This window comes from Pseudonaja textilis, chromosome Z (assembly GCF_049901715.1).
Source record: "Pseudonaja textilis isolate UNSWEBS1 chromosome Z, rPseTex1.2, whole genome shotgun sequence".
Classification (NCBI taxonomy): domain Eukaryota; kingdom Metazoa; phylum Chordata; class Lepidosauria; order Squamata; family Elapidae; genus Pseudonaja; species Pseudonaja textilis.
Window position 1 is genome coordinate 87,075,708 of NC_142008.1, and position 17,803 is coordinate 87,093,510.

General features: G+C 40.0%; 1 protein-coding gene and 1 pseudogene across 3 annotated transcripts in view; both read left to right on the forward strand.

Annotated features, from left to right (window-relative positions):
• Positions 1 to 17,803, forward strand: part of GPATCH8 (G-patch domain containing 8) — a 109,012-nt gene that overhangs the window by 26,810 nt on the left and 64,399 nt on the right. The gene's annotated exons all lie outside the window — the stretch shown is intronic.
• Positions 2,665 to 3,575, forward strand: LOC148124133 (uncharacterized; annotated as a pseudogene).

Consider the following 17,803-nt stretch of genomic DNA (forward strand, 5'->3'; position numbering starts at 1 on the left):
CTCCATTTGCTGACTCATACTAGCACATCAGGAAGTCACTAAAAACCATATTGCAATGCATAGTGTACACAGAAAGTTAGCTTGCTAAACTTCACTGAGAAAAATTGGAGAAAAATAGCTATTAGAATTTTTCAGTAGTAAGACATTCTCAGTGTATAAAATTACTTACATAGCATTTATTTTAGAAATTGGATTTATAAACTGGAAATAAAGTAAATGGAATTGTTTATTGTAGTATTTATTAATTTTATATTAAGCGACATAGTTTTTACCCTGGTCCATCTCTGTTTGGAGTGCATTCAGTTGAGCATTTAAAGGCAGGATAGTAGTTGCACTAAAGCTGCCTGTATTTGAGATCTAGAAGTGTTGGAGGCAAGCATCATGTCTTTCAGCAAAGGCTGCAAAAAATTAGTTGGCAGTGGACCTTTCTGGTAGCTGTGATGCTATGGGTTTATTAAGCTTTAAAAATCATCATTGGGGCACGCAAGACTGGTTGGTGGGCTGATGTTGCCTGTGGACCATATGTTATTCAGGGCCAGCATGATACAGAGAGCAAGTTATTTTTTGTAGTTTGTGTTTTCTGTTACATGTAGTATTGAGCTCTGTAATGTGACCAGATAATCAAAAAATACATTCTGTACTGCAAGAAATCTTTTTGTTAAAATTTAATCTTAAATTGCACCCATATTGTATATTTTGATAGGTTGTTGTACAACTATTACAGTATAGACAATGTGAAATCACAGCTACCAGTTTTTCTAACTGTTTAGCTTCAAGTTTATTCCAAGAAACTAGGATTTTAAAGTTTTTTTGGTATGGTACCCAGAGTGCCAATAAGAACTTGGAATTACCATGGCCAGTTACTTCATAATCTTTCAGCTTTGATTTTCAGATCTTGATACTATCCGATCTTCTCTAATTCTTTGGCTACTATTCTACTTCCATTAGTATTGCCACATCAATTATCCACACTTTCTTCTTTTCAACCACAGTTTAAATCTGGTGTGTTATAAGCCAAAACTTTATCAATTTTTATTTGATAATCTTCCAACATTTTAACTTGCTCCTTTTGAACTACACCATCTCTATTCAGCCAGAATATATGCTACCGGTAGCAAGTAATCTTAACCAATAGTAATTTGGGACCCATGGAGTCATAACCATTAATAATATTTTGTGAGTACAGAAGTGCTCATCCACGCTGTGCTGAGAGTCCAGGATGGGTTAGACTCCTCCCTATTATGTCATAGAGCTGAGTCTGCCGTATATAAAAAGCTAGCCTCTAGACAGATCCCCAGCTTTGATTCAGCTCCTTTGTCTCAATTGAGCTACATGTCTTGGAAGCAGCTGATGATTGTTGCGAGAGCACAGCAGAAGAGCAAGTAGAGGTTTCCTTTTTTTTCTCAAAATCCTTTGGCACAGCTTTCAAGGCTCCAATTGAGCTGTGCTAGCTGAAGAGCAGGGATCTGCTCTCCAGCAGAATCGGGGACTTGGCGCTGCCTTCAGGAGGCTGCAGACAAGGGAAGAGCTTGGAAACCTCCGGCGCAGCCTCCTGAGCGAGTTCGGGCTGCCGCAAGACGCAGCACTCCTAGCGGCGCCTTTCAGCTGCTTTTTACGAGGCAGCCGTACGTAGCTCACCACACCTAAAGAGCTACGGAGGCTCTGGAAGCATTTCCCAGAGCCTCTACACGTGCGGGCGGCCATTTTTTATCAGCGGCCATTATGCACGTTGCGAGTGGGCATTTTTAATTAGCCCAGGCCCTGCAATATTCTTGAAAGAACCTTTCTGTGGTCGTTTGAGAGGGTTGACCCACTTTTAGGAGACACATATTGAGGGTTGCTTCCAGGACCTCTTGTGTCTTAAGTTATCATCATGGAACCAAGCAGAGAAGCTGAAGGTTCAGGCCTAGAGGAACAGGGTCCTCGGGGCCAGAAGAAAAAGAGGGAGAGACAACAACACCAATCAGCGCAAAGAGAGGTGGCTGCAAAAATCAGAGCCAAGGCCCTCACTTCAAAGAAAACATCTCAGGCTGAATTAAAGGCTGAAAAGATGAGGCACACTGCTCTTGAGAGGCAATTGCTAAAATCCTAGACCAAATGAGAGGTCACTTGCAGCAGGCTTCCCTTCCAGGGGAAGCACAGTTGGCCAGGGTGTGGGACCCAGGGAAGGGGAGGGCCATTCTAGTTCCTTCTTTTATACCCAAGCCTGGTCTCCTATGAGAGCAGAGGAGGAAGACCCCACCCCCCCCCCCAGGATCTTAGCAGATCTGGGACCAATTTTCAACAGGCTATTGTGGTTCCACCTCCCAGCCAGTCCTCTCAGGTAGCCATAGGCATAGGCCTGAGGTTACCTTCACTCCCACTGCTGCAGGCATGCACCCTGCTGAAGCCCCCCTCGGGCAGTGGTTCCAGTGATGTTTCATTGGTAGTTCCTACAGCCAGTAAACATGGTTTGGCAGAGGGTTTCCAACAGCTCCTTCCTCCTTGGGGGGGTTGGTTTCCCAATCCCTAGGGGCTCTTCTCTGTCATAATACCCCAGACATCAGGAGGTTAGTGGGCCATCTACTCAATCTGACTGGGGAGACACTGGGGATAGAAATCACTCATGCCCTTCAGAGCGCAGTCCCTCCTCAGGGTCAGAGGAAGAAGAGGGCGAGATCAGATATGTCAGAGGCAGAAACTTTTCTTCGGGACCAACCTCCTTCGATGGCGGTCTTTAAGCCCACTCTATTTAAACCTCTCTTACAAAAGGCATTGGTCACCGCCCAATTGACCCTTGAGTAAGTGGCCCCTGAACCCCAGAGGGATTCTTCTGCCCAAGGGGATTCTCTTTTTTCAAAGCCTGTGGTCCAAACAGAGGTTCTCCCCTCTCCTCTGTTGTTTCTAGACCTAGTCAAAGAGCAATGTGCCTCTCTGGCTGCTGAACCTAGACCTTCATCTCACGATAGATGCTTCTATAACATGGGACTGTCCTAGTGGTTCCTTCAGTGGATGCTCCAGTAGTGGCCTCCTTTTCCTCCTCCAGCACCCCCACTGAGCCAGAGGACGTGCTCAAGGCCGAAGACAAAAGATCAGAGCAAACACTCAAACGCAACCATCAGGCATTGGCTTGGGCCGTTCGAGTCTCACCAGCAGTGTCCTTTTTTACTAGAGCCTCGCTCTGCTGGCTACATCAATTACAGGAGCACCTTCCTCCATCTGACTTTAGATCTCACCAAGATCTGAACAAAATCATTGCAGCAGCTGAATTTACGGCGGACGCCACACTGAATTTAGCCAAGTTCGTTTCTAGAGCCATGGCCTCCTTGGTCACAGCAAGACAATTCCTATGGCTCCAGAACTGGCAGTCTGACTCCCGCTGTAAGTGGAAGTGGCATCGGCTTCCTTGTGCTGGAGAGAAGCTCTTCGGTGAGGTCCTGGACCCATACCTGGTTGAAACCAGGGACAAGAGAAAGGTTCTCTCTTCGAGGGGAAAGAGGGCAGATTATCACCCCACACCGTCCTTCCGTCCTTCCTCTTTCTGGGCTGAGTCCTCCTCTCACTTCTCCCATAATCAGAGGCCATTCTTTCAATGACAGGAACAGTGACCTGAGATGACTGGCATACAGCAACATCAAAATACTGGTAAATGACTCTTTCGAGGAGGAGGTGGCTGTGCCTTCTGACGCTCCAAGTGAACGCCTGTTCTCCGCCCCATCAGAGGTCGACTGGCCTTCTTTGTCTCCAGATGGGAGGAGTCCACATCAGATGCCTGGGTACTCAGGACAATTAGATCAGGTCTGCAGCTGGAATTCCTCTCGCCTCCCCCAGAGCATTTTGTGACCTGCCCCATTTCTCGGGATAGTGCAAACAGGTCCTGGTGGAATTGGCCATTCAACTTCTTAATGACATTAGGGCCATTCAACCGGTTCCTGCAGACCAACGGGCTTGGGTTTTATTCCAGGATCTTTGTGATCCCAAAGGCATCTGGGGGATGGTGAACCATTCTCAACTTGAAGTGTTTGAACAGGTTCATCCCATACAGGTGTTTTAAGATGCAGACTTTGCATTCCATCCTAGAGAGCATTCGAGAGGGCGACCTCCTGTCTTCCATAGACCTTACGGAGGCCTATCTCCATATTCCTATCTGGCGCCATCACTGCAAGTTTCTTCATTTTTGTTATCAGCACAAGCATTTCCAGTACTGGGCCTTTTTGGGCTGTCATTGGCTCCCAGAGTCTTCACCAAAGTGCTGGCAGCATTGGCGGCTACCCTTCGAGCAGTTTCTGTGAGGCTTCAGTGTTACCTGGATGACATTTTGATCCAGTATGCATCGCTCCACTCCACTCTACAAGACCTCCATTTGATGATGCAGCTTCTGCAGGACCATGGCTTTTCTATCAACGTGAAGAAAAGCCACCTCAACCCACGACCAGACTCCTCCATTTGGGCACTGTCATCAATTCGTCCCTTTGCGAGGTTTTCCTCTCACTGGATCGTGGGGACAGACTGAATGAGATGATCTTCCAAATCAGTTGACAACGCAGTTCCCTTAGCTCATCTTTCCAGACTGCTAGGGAAAATGATCTCCTGCATTGGTATCGTCCCATGGGCAAGACTCCATTCTTGGACTCTCCAATAGTTCCTGCTCTCTTATCAACGAGCGGGCATCAGCCACTCTTCTTCCAGAGTGCAGATTCTACACTCTTTCTGTTGGTGGCAGTCTCCTGCACTTTGGAGAGGACATCTGTTTAAGGAAGCCAGAGAGATTACTGCTCACCATGGATGCCAGCCTGCAGGGCTGGGGGGCCATTCTGGGGAGCGTGATGGCTCAGGGGTGTTTGTCCCTGGCAGAAGGATCTTACCCAATAAACTGGTTGGAATGCAGGGCAATCTTCCTGGCCCTCAAACTCTTCCATACCAGGGTGATGGGGTCACATGCTGGACAATGTGGCTGCGAAGGCACACATCAGTCACCAAGGGGGAATGAGGTCCAGGGCCTTGATGAGGGAAGCCGAATGCCTAGGGCGTTGGGCGGAGAGACACCTTTTGTCCATCAAGCCAGCCCTGTTTCCAGGGTCGACAACTCTCAGGCCAACTGGCTGAGTCGAAGTGCTGTCGACCATTCAGAGTGGAATCTCCATTCTTCTCTGCTCAGGGATCTGTCCATCAGGTTCGGCACTCCCTCAGTAGACCTGTTCTCCTCTCCCCTGAACGCTCAGGCGAGCAGATTCTTCACCAGATTTCCTTCTCAGGGAGTGGAAGGGACCAATGCACTTTGGAGCAGATGCCCCCCAGGTGTCCTCTATGCCTTTCCCCCTCTTCCACTCATTCCAACGGTCATTCGGAAAATGTTGGAGGAGAAGGTGGAGCTTATTCTCCTGGTGCCTCATTGGCCCCAGAGGCCCTGGTTTGCAGATCTGATGAACTTGTTGATTGCTCAACCTTGGAGAATCTTGGATCACAGGATCTCACTCCATCAGAGAAACCTGCTATCCCCGGACCCGCCATGGTTCCACTTGACCATGTGGCACTTGAGTGGCAATGTCTGAGAGACTCTAACCTTCCTGATAGGGTCATCTTCACCATTCAGGCCTCCCGTAAATCCTCCACAATACGCATTTACGATGCCACCTGGAAGGTTTGCTGCACTTGGTGTCAGAAGGAAAACTGTGTGCCCACCTCAGCATCTGTAACTGATGTGTTATTCCTTCATATGGATACGAGGCTCTTGCCCAACACTTTCAGCCACCAAGTGGCAGCCCTATCATCCGTTATCCACTGGGATCATTTTTTCATCTTTGTCTCACCATCCCTCTGTGCGTAGGTTCCTAAAAGGCGCCACTAATATCCACCCATCAGTGGTCCACAGATATCCCACATGGGAGCTTCCCAAGGTGCTGCAGGGTCTCCTTTCAAACCCCTTAGATCGGTGTCTTTTCAGTTCCGGACCTTTAAGGTGGTTTTTCTAGTGGCCATTACTTCGGCTAGGAGGGTGTCGGAGCTTGCAGCTCTCTCAGTCAGGTAGGATCTCGGTTCCTTCCATGACAACAGGGCGGTCCTTCACTTAGATCCTACCTTTGTCCCAATACTTAATACTTGGTTTCATAGGGCCCAAGAAATTGTGCACCCAGATTTTTGCCCTCATCCTAGTCATGATCTAGAACGTAAGTGGCATAGGCTGGAAGTGAAGAGAGCTTTATGTATACATCAAACAAATGGCCACCAGGATGATTAGGGGACTGGAGGCTAAAACATACAACAAACGGTTGCAGGAACTGGGCTTGGCTAGTCTAGTAAAGAGAAGGACCAGGGGAGACATGATAGCGGTCTTCCAATATTTGAGGGGCTGCCACAGGGAGGAAGGGGTCAAGCTATTTTCTAAAGCTCCTGTAGGCCAGACAAGGAATGATGGATGGAAACTGAACAAGGAGAGATTTAACCTGGAAATAAGGAGAAACTTTCTGACAGTGAGAACAATCAACCAATGGAACAACTTGCCCTCGAAAGTTGTGGGAGCGCCATCAGTTGAGACTTTCAAGAAGAGATTGTCATTTGTCAGAAATGCTGTAGGGTCTCCCGCTTGGGTGGGGGTTGGACTAGATGACCTACAAGGTCCCTTCCAACTCTGATTATCTCTATCTGTATCTGCCACATTTTGGAAAACCAAGGCCTGGTTTTTGTCTCTCTCCCACAATTTGATGGGCTGTAAGGCCTCCCCTCCTACCTTAAGCAGATGGATCAGATCATGTATTGTCAAAGCCTACCAGACTATGTGCCTTCCGGTGTCTACCAGACTTACAGCACACTCCACCAGGAGTGCAACTACTTTGGCCACCTGGACTACTCAGGCTTTGCTAGAGATCTGTTGAGCAGCTACTTGGGCATCTCTGTCACCCTTCATTAGGCATTACTGTCTTGATTCCTTCGCTTCAGTGGATGTGACCTTTGGACGAAGAGTACTTCAGAGGGTTGTCCCTGAAACGGAGTAAACAGACCAGACATGGGCCCTCCCGTGGACATCTTGGCTTTAGTATTTCTCATCCTGGACTCTCAGCGCAGCCAGCCCCACCTTGGTTATGTCCGGTGTAGGCAGGATGCGGAGTTATTTCTAACATGTTTGTTTCTTGCTTCCTTAGACATTCCGAGTCAAGTATCTTCACCTAAAGCTGGGGATCTGGCTAGAGGCTAGCTTTTTATATATGGTAGACTCAACTCTATGACATAATAGGGAGGAGTCTAACCTATCCTGGACTCTCTTGCAGCGTACATAGAAAGGGCGTTGTCAGGTAATTATACCAATGCCCATTTTGGATTATGATCAAGATATGTTCTTAGCCTGGTATATGAATCTTCTAATTGTAACTTACATCTCAGTAACAAACTACAGTTTATGAATTTGCCCTCATTCTCATCAGAAGTATGAAATAAACAAAATAATTTTGTATTCATTGCCATGAGATCCTTGGAAAACTGATATGATAAAAGTAAAGTACACTTCTCCATGCAATCTTAAATTTGATATTTCTGAACATTCATTGTCCATATATTTGTAGTATTTGTATTTTATAGGAATATTGCAAAAATAAATTTTTCTGTTGGATATTTTGTATTCCAGGAACAAATGCTGAATGTAAATTACAGCGAATAGTACTTAATCTATAGATTACTCGTTCACGCTGTTCAGGAAGTAACAATAAGCAACTTTATTTTTTTGAAGAAGTTCTCAGAACTTTCTGAACAGTGATTAAGCAACTAATAGCATGCAGGACCGAGGATAACTTGCAAATAATTTGATCAAGAATCTGATTACAAAGGAGGGGTATAATGAATACACCATTCCAGTATTTTTGAGCTTCAAAAAAAATAAAATAAGGCTACATTAAAGAAATATTGTTAAAACTGAAAGCCAAAATAATTATAGAGTAAGAAAAATAAATAATTAGAAGTTGGTAGGCATAGTTACCACTCTTATACATTCATGCCATTTCTTTATTTCCTTCTCTTTGTCCTGCTTTCTTGCATATTTATTACAGCAGTACCTTTGTCCTCAACTGCTTGTTAAAATTAGCTGCCTTGTGACCCACTACATTATTCCTTATGGGAAAAGTGTGTTACTCATAATTTTTGGTATACATCACACCTCCCGAAACCAATTAATGATGAGTACTGAGATACCCCTGTATTATTATTTTATTTATCAAATCTGTTTGTTACCCATCTTATCACAAGGTGACCCTTTGTGCTTTAATTTCATTCTTACTACTAGCAATCATTTCACTGAACCATATGATGGATGTACATTCTTTGTTCTGCTAGATGTCTGGCATGATAATACACTGTCACTAGCAGAACTCTCACTGAGCATCAAGAAGCCTCTCCTGTCAAAGTGTTTGCAGCATTACTACTATTGTGAGACAACCCAGGAGCAAAACACAGGACACAGATGCCTTATCTTTTAACAGTGGTTTATATACGAGACACATACATACACGTGTTACACATACACACAAGTGTTAGGCACATACCAGGCAATCAATCAATGTTCAACTCTTCATGGAGAATTACAATGGAGATAGAACACAAGGAGAGAGATCCCCTCTCATGGCCTCCCTTACATAGACAGCTTCTTAAAGTGGCAATAACTCTGCTGACCCATCCTCAGTCTTAAAGCGGCAATAACCCTGCTGACTCATCCTCATTGTATCAGCAGCCTTACAGCAGCTGATTAGCTATTAAATCTTCAATATCTTAACACATCCCCCACAACAAGGGAATATTCATGGAGGGAATTATTATTACTATTTTATTCTGCTTTTTATGTATAACTCAAGTTGGTAATCCTGCCTCTTGTTTTCTCCACAAGAACCCTTTAAGATCGGTTGAGCTGAGAGTGCCTAGCCCAGATCACCCAGTCTGATTTCATGCTTAAAGAAGGACTAAAACTCATAGCCTCGTAGTTTTTAGGCCAGCATCTTAATCACTATCCCAAACTAGTTTTCTATTTTGTAAGAAATGTGCAGAATTGAAATATTTAATTTAAACATGTTATATTTTTAATCATGTAACATGAAAATTACTGTAATATTTTAAAGTGAATTAATACTTATATAGTTATTATCGAATCCCTGAGAATTGTCCACACACAATATGGCTACTGTGACATTATACCTAGGGTCTACTTTGAAGCCTGTAGTTTTGAATGTAGCTTTCTGAGGCTACAAGCATAGAGGGGTTGGAGGAGGGTGAGCGGAATTGGGAGCAATTTGGAAATTTCCTTGCTGGTTTCCCATCTGACTTTCTGAGGAAGCCAGCATGGAGATTTGCAGGTGGCAGTTGTGTGATTGTAGGATGTTTGACAAGCAGTCATAAGCGCAAATATAGCCTCAAGCACACAGACCACAATTATATGATTGTGAAGGTGCTGGATTGTCCAGAAATCCAACGTAATAACCACAATTCATTCAGTGCCATCTTAACTTTGAACAATTGTTGAATGAGTATCAAGGAAATTCAACCTAGAAAAAGAAAAGCCAATCCAGAGAATAAACAGGAGACATATTGGCTATTGGATGAAGAAGTGGAAAATGATATCTGGCAACTTCAGTAATGACAGGCAAGAACCAAAAACCCTGTTAGAAGATAAAGTTCTGCACTTAAATCTGAGCCAGGCCATAAATGAGCATACTGGATAAGTGCTTGAAATGTGGATGGTTTATTCAATAGGGTAACGTGTGGTACAGTTCTTAAAGCCCACAGGAAAAAGAACTCAGGGCAGTAATAGTTATAGAAAAGTTGTCTAGTTGTTTGAAGAGTATGTGGTCGTGTTGGTTGGGGTTTTTGTTTCAGGAGATGTGCAAATTTTGGTGGGGAGGAAATGCCACTTTTCTCTCCCTGCAGGGTGATAACCTTTATTCCTTTGTCCTAGGTGTTTGGTATGCCTAGAGTTGAGGGACAGAAAATGTTTTGTGTATTCTGAGAAATTTTAACAACTTGCAGATTTTTTTCTTTCTTGTGATTAAAAAATCCTGCATTTACCTAGTTCTTAAAGTACTTTGTCAGTTTCAAACTACATGTCTTCAACAATATGTTTCTTTGTAATATTGTTACAAATATCACTGGAGGGTTAGGGGAGAAGGATAGCATTTCACCCCTTTTCTATTTTTATATTCCCACACCCCGATCTGTGGATCTTGGCTTCATGCTCAGCAACAAACTTGCATAGAGCACAGTTTGGAGCCTAACCTAGAGCTTTGTTCCATAACTTTATTTATGTAAGGAATAATATTAGGTGCATACAACATTCCCAATATGTCCAAGAAATTCTGGAAGGAGGCAAAGAATTATGTGCCATTTCAACCTATAAAATCCTTAAAGACTTAAAAGGGCAAAGTAAGCTAAAGTCTAAAGACCTGTTTCGGTAAGTCACTGCAACTGGGAAAGTTAATTTAATTCTGACCAGCCAGGGACCAGTATCTGGAGTATTGTGTAAAGTTGTCATTCAAATTTTGGTGTCTCCAGTCATTGCCCCCCAAAAAACCCACTGCATAGTTGCTGGGATCAGATGTCCCATATATTGAAAAGAATGTGAATTAACAAAAGGTTGGATCATTTTCCACATTATCAGATAAATGACAATTTCAGATCTGCAGAAATAAGAATATAGTCAAGAGATTTACCTGGTCTATTGAGTTAAAAAGAGAGAGAAACTAGTGGTGAGGTAAAATGAATAAGGCAAAAGATTGCAATTTACTGGCTGGACTTTGTTCCCTAAGGAGAATGATGCAGTATCTTCTTTAGAGCAATGCTGAGGAGAAGAAGACATTAAACAAGCTACGGTAGTGTGAATGCTCTACATTGTTTCAAGGTCAAAGGCTTTTTTTTTTTCTGAAAGCATTCCAAATCTTCCAGAAAGCTGACACCTGCCATAAAGCTCAGATATATTTGCTTTCCACTATGAAAATTTTACTGTCAGAGAACCTCTAGCACTCTGACATGCCTGAGAGATTAGAAAAATAAGGGAGAACACCAGAACTTAAATCATAATGGAAAAAGTTATGATTTAAAATAATAATTAAAAAGCCATATGCAAGTGCTGGCCTCAACCTGAATTGAATTTTTTTCCTAACTATAATGCATTAGGAATTCTTACAGTATTTATGCTTAGTAAATTCCCATCATTGCTCCATATATGTTGGAACTGATATTTTTCTTTTAACTTGATTCTGAAGAAATTTTTCCACTTTTAGAAATCAGTTAGTTCATAAAATTAGCATCATGAACCCAAATAACATTAGACAATTAAATCAAATCTAAAACTTTAATTCTAAATAGAATCACATACTGACTGAAAATGATTCTAATTAGGAATTTTAAATAATTTGTTTCTAGGGAAAAAGCCTAAATTCAAAATGTGCATTGGTATATTAGACTTCTTAGCATTATTCACTGAGTCAGAGATGCTAAATCAAACATTCAAAAATTTGCAGTAGCTGAAAATGCTGTGGCATTTTAGGCAACATTTGTTTTTATTTATTTAATCATTCACATTTGTATTGCCACCCATTTCACATAGTGCCTCTGGTCAGTGTACCTAGTAATAATCAAGAATGTATAAAAACATGAAAACAAAAAAGCAAAATGGGTGCCACAGTAGTTAGAATGCAGAACTGCAGGCTACTTCTGCTGACTGCTGGCTGCCTGCAATTTGGCAGTTCAGATTTCACCAGGCTCAGGGTTGACTTAGCCTTCCCTATTTCTGAGATGGGTAAAATGAGGAGCCAGATTGTTGGGGGCAATATGCTGACCCTATAAACCAGGAATATCAAACTTAAGGCTTGGGGGCTGGATCCGGCCCGCAGGGTACTTAGATCTGGCCTGCAGGGCTGCCTTAGAAACAGCGAAGGGCTGGTCTGTGGTGCCTCTGCCAGCTCTGTTTTCACTGGCAGAGGGTTGTAGGAGGCCATTGCAGCTGAAAACAGAGCTCAGGAGCCAGTTTTTGCTGGCAGGGCATTAGGCCACCACAGGTGCGCCCAATATGAGTGAACATCCTGGCCTGCCCTTCCTGGCCACACCTACCCAGGCCCTCAGAGGTCAAACACAACCCTGATGCAGCCCTCAATGAAATCAAGTTCGACATCCCTGCTGTAAACTACTTAGGGCTGTAAAGCACTGTGAAACAGTAATTCTGTGCATATGTGCTATTGCTATTCCATTAATTGTCATACAATTACATTACATCCATCTAACAGCTTCTATCTACTATGTGATCCCCAAGCTAATTGACCCCATGTTTTAAGGGTCTTCTGGAAGGCCAACATTTGGGGAAGTGATACTTCTCATGCTGGAGACTTTGGCAGAAAAGGTTTCTTCTGAGGTTCTAACCAATGGCATTCCCTAGCAGGTGGGACCCACAAGATACCTCTCTTTCTGGGCTGATGGGATGGATAGTTATAACTGGGGAAAGCTTTAAATCATGCATCTTATGTGTAGCATCAGAAATTTCTGAGTTTCACAACTCCTCTCTCTGATCTCTGGGACAGATGGCAAGCCGGATCTTCAGATCCTTCCAGAAGGCCACCTGACCTTGGGGAGAATGATTTTCCCTAAGCTGGATGTAGCAGCAGATATTAAACAATTAAGAATTAAATTTAAGGTTTTACAAGATATAAAAGAAAGTGGAACTGGATATACCAAATCTGAAAATATATTGTCAAGTCATCCATATGATCTGGAATACAGACTGGATTTTAGCACCATATAAGCTACATTGCCTCTTTCAAAAAAGCAGAACTTAGGAGAGGTCTACATAAATATGAAAAGTACAGAAAATCATTCTATAAAAATATAGTATGGACTTATTTTTTCTGTCCAATGTTAAATATATATTTTCATGAAGAAATGTTTGCTAAAAGCAATCAATCATTAACAAAAATGGAATCATTCAAACATTTTTCTCAGAATTTCAGCAGTGTGATTGTGGTTTCAGTATCTCCAAATGAGCAATAACCTAGAAGGAATTACAAAGATGAGGTGAGAAACTCAAATTCAGTTTGATTGAATTTCAAATACTGATAACACATAGTGCAAAACATCTAGAATATATACATATTGTTGCTGAAATATGATGTGGACTGAGCAAATTAAAGATCACATGATTAAATTGATATAGAACTTAAACAGGACAATTAATATGCAATAATGGAAGACAAGTTTTTCCCCAAAACAAATGATATAATTACTTACTGTATATATACATTCATCTACCTGATTTTTACTCAAGGAATCTGATAATTCTTTGAGTAAGGCAGAGCAGGCAATAGATAGTGCAAGGAGTAGTGAACTCTCCTTCTTATCTATATAATCCTAAAAATTTTATGACCTTTCTGAGTGAAATGGCGCATCTAAGTGCAACAATTTTGAATCTAATTTTTGTACCTTAAATGGGCTAATTTACAAAATGTGCCCCAAATCCAGATACATGACTCCTGAGGGAATAAAATTTGGGGAAATAATGCTTCAGTGCTATTGGCTGTTGCTGTAAACAAGTTTTTCGATAGTTTCCTTGTTTTGCAATCGCTCATTCTCTCCCATACCCAACAGCAGCCTCTTACATGCCTACTGGGTAGGGTAGGGTAGGTAGGTTCCTAATGCTGCCCACCAGATTCTTGCAAAGAAACAACAGAAAGTCAGAAGTCATTTTGATTCCATTAGTTTTTTTGCCTCCCCTTGATTGCTATGTTCCTCTTCTTTAGATAAGGAAATAGTTCTGATATTATAACCCAACAGAGCATGGGATTTTAGTAAGATACAATAATAGAAAATTGAAAACCTCCCTCTTATACCAAACAGAAACTGGATGGGATTGTTTTGAGTTTCTTACTCCTTTGTCTTTCCCAAGAGTGTACTGTTGTTTATTTAATATTAATTGCATTCCTTCTTCAACATCATCTCCATATTTTACACTACAACTGTTAAAAATACAAATTATAAAATTTAAAAATAATAGCAAGATAATTAAAAACAAGAAAAACAGAAAAGATAGTAGTGGTAGAAATAAATCTTAATGAAGGATGTGGGTTTTTGACAGTTTACAATATACAGGGTGAGTGGGAAACCAAATGTAGGTCCTTAAAGAATGTGTTCCATTGCCTGGAGATGATCAGGTTAGAGGAGCTGCTGGTGGGGGAGGGGTTGAAAGCATTAGGATCTGATCTAGTTAATTGGCAGGGTCATAGCAGGAGAATCTTGTCTCTGAGATTGTCAGAATATAAGCCATTTAGGATTTTAAAGGTCACCTGTTAGAGCAAGATTTTGATTGAAAGAATCCTCACTATAGAGGCAATGAATCAGAATTCTATCTGAACATCCAGATAGAACATCCCTTGTACCCAAGGCAAAGATAGCATGTTCTCTATAGAGAAAGTCTGCATTTGGGCAATTTTTTAGCAGCCTCAATTCTGCAAATATTACTTGTAAGTACAGTTGTTACTTTTGCAATAATTCTTAAAGAGGTGCTAGTTTTAGTAGGCACAGGACAACAATAAAAATGTAATCTTAGAGTGGGGGAAAAGCAGCTGAAAATCTCAGAGTGTACATGAATGTAAAATAAAAGTAGTGATCCTGGCTTTTGTTTTTGGCCAGCAAGAGTTTACTCTGGAAAAATGGAAACAAAAATTGTGGATTTTAATTCTTTGGAATTATTCTCTTTTTTTTATATATACGTACGTACATACATACATACATATATAATTGGTTTTTAAAACAAATATAAACAAACAAAACATAAAAACATCAAATCATCTTCCATATATGTACATACAGTGTGCCGGTTGGTTTACAAATTGTTTTGTGCTTCCATTTCATAGTCTTCAATTATAATTACATTGTATATAATCTCGTATTTTCAATCAATATATTAAATACACTAATATCATTATTAATCATTTGACTATACTTTTATTCATTCATGTTTTCCAAAATGATCATATTTTACTTAATTTGTTTTATAACAGTTCGTATCATTGTCCCTGATCTATCCTAGAATCATTTTGTAGATATAATTAGAAAAGAATACATCTTTATAAATTTATTATTTTCTAAAAGTCTACATATTTCATTACTATATTTTATTGTCTAACCATTGATAGAATAGATCCCAAATTTTATAAAATTGTTTATCATCTTGTTCTCTAATTTCAAATGTCAATCTACTCATTTCAGCACAGTCCATAATTTTCTTAATGATTTCCTCCTGTGATGATATTTTCTCATTTTTTAATTTTCTTAATGATTTCCTCCTGTGATGGTATTTTCTCATTTTTCCAGTTTTTAGCAAATACAATCCTAGCCGCTGTTAATACATTTACAATCAGGTATTTCAAGTCTTTACTATATATTTCAGGTAAAATTCCCAATAAAAATATTTCTGGTTTCAAATCTATATGCTTTTTTGTCATTTTTTTCCAACCACATGTGGATTTTAGTCCAGTGTTTTTTAGCATCTGCACAAGTCCACAACATATGATAATATGAGCCATGTATCTGATGACATTTCCAACATTTTTCGGATTTATTCTTGAACATTCTTGCTATTGTCGGGGGAAGTGCCACCTGTAAAACATCTTATACAAATTTTCTTTATATGCTGTTGACATTATCATTTTATAATTTTGAGACCACAGTTTTTGCCATTTCTCAAGATTAATCCCATATCCAAAATTCTTCCCCCAAGCAATCATAGTTTCTTTAATTTGTTCCTCTTCTAATTTAATTTCTAATAAATATCCATACAATTTTTTAATCACCTTTTCATCAGTACCTGTCAAGATCTTATCTAAGTCAGTCAGTTTATCATAGAAGCCTTCTGTTTTAGAATCTTTATCATACCTTGAATGTATTTGTGCATATGAAAACCAATTCATCTTTATACCTTGTTCTTCTAGTTTTTGTATAGATTTGAGTTCACCCTTTTCATTCAATATTTCACCATATCTAACTGTTTGTTCCTTTTTGTATATTATAGGATAAGAAAATGCTTCAATCACCAGACTGAAATTTTCAAATAACATTGTCTTTTAATCTTCTCCCAATTTAACCACAGAGACTCCCGTATATAATGTCTTCTAAAGTACCTGTGTTTTAGTTCCTTTATACCATAAAAAAGCATGCCACCCCAACAACAGGTCATGTCCTTCTAATGTCAACAATCTAGTATTTCTTAATGTTATCCATTCCTTAACCCACATCAAATTTGTAGCTTGGTAATACAACTCCCAATTAGGCAAACCAAATCCTCCTCTTATTCTAGCATCTTGCAAAAGTTTTAACTTTATTCTCACTTTCTTACCTTGCCATATATATTTCAACACAATTTTATTTAAATCTTCAAAGTAGTCTTTTCCAAGCCTAATTGGAATTGTTTGAAACAAATATAAAATTCTGGGTAATATATTCATCTTGATTGTTGAGATTCTCCCTGTTAGTGAGAGTTGTAAGTTTTTCCATTTCGCCAAATCTAGCGCTATCTGCTGTTTAAGTTTAATATAATTATTCTTTTTTAGTGTACTGCATCTTGCTGTCAAGTATATCCCCAAGTACTTGATCTTATTTGTGACCTGAATTTTCAATAGGTCTGCCAATTCTTCCTTTTGTCTTGATAGCATATTCTTTGTCAAGATCTTTGTCTTATTTTTATTTATTTTCAAACCAGCCACCTTTCCATATGTCTCTATCTTTTCTATCAATTTTAATGCTGTTTCTAGTGGGTTTTGTAAGATAAAAACCAGATCATCTGCAAATGCTTGCAACTTAAATTCTTCCTTTTTAATTTTCATCCCTTTTATATTCTTTTCATCTCTAATATTTCTGTTTAGCGCTTCCAAAGTTAACACAAACAACAGAGGTGATAGTGGGCACCCTTGTCTTGTTCCTTTTCTTATATCAATAGATTCTGTCAGTTCTCCCTCTATCATTACCTTTGCCGTCTGCTTATGATATATAGCTTCTATTGCTTGAATAAATTTTCTAGGAAAGCCCATCTGTTCCAGCAGTAATAACATGAATTGCCAATTCACATTATCAAATGCTTTCTGTGCATCTAGAAATATCAAAGCCATTTGTTTTTCAGGATGTGCCTTGTAGTATTCCAAAGTGTCCAAGATTACTCTCATATTGTCTTTGATTTGTCTCTTTGGCAGAAATCCATTTTGGTCAGGATGAATAAAATTATTTTAATATTTTTTAAGTCTTTCTGCCAATATTGAAGAAAAGATTTTATAATCTGTGTTTAGTAGGGAGATAGGTCTATAGTTCTTGATTTGTAATGGATCAGTCTCCTCTTTTGGAACAAGTGTGATATAAGCTTCTGACCATGATTTAGGTATCCTCTTCTTTAACATAACTTCATTCATAACTTCTAGCAATGGAAAATTCAATGATTCATGTAATGTTTTGTAAAATTCTGCCGGAAGTCTACCTGGGCCTGGTGCCTTTCCATTATTTTGTTTCTTAAGTGCTTCAGTTAACTCCATCATCTTATATTGCTTTCTAACATTGTTTCAATCTCTTTAGGTATCTGGGGTAAATTGCATTCTGTAAATACTGTTTAACTCTTTCCTCATCAATATTCTCTTGTGTGTATAGTTTCCCTTAATAATCTCAAATAATTTCCTTCTTCTCTTTACTACCATACCAAACTTGGCCTTGGTCATCTATTAATTGCAATATTTTCCTTGATTCTTTCTCCTTTCTCAATTTATATGCTAACCATCTACCTGATTTATTTGCAGCTTCAAAATAGTTCTGTTTGGCACCTCTAATTTTT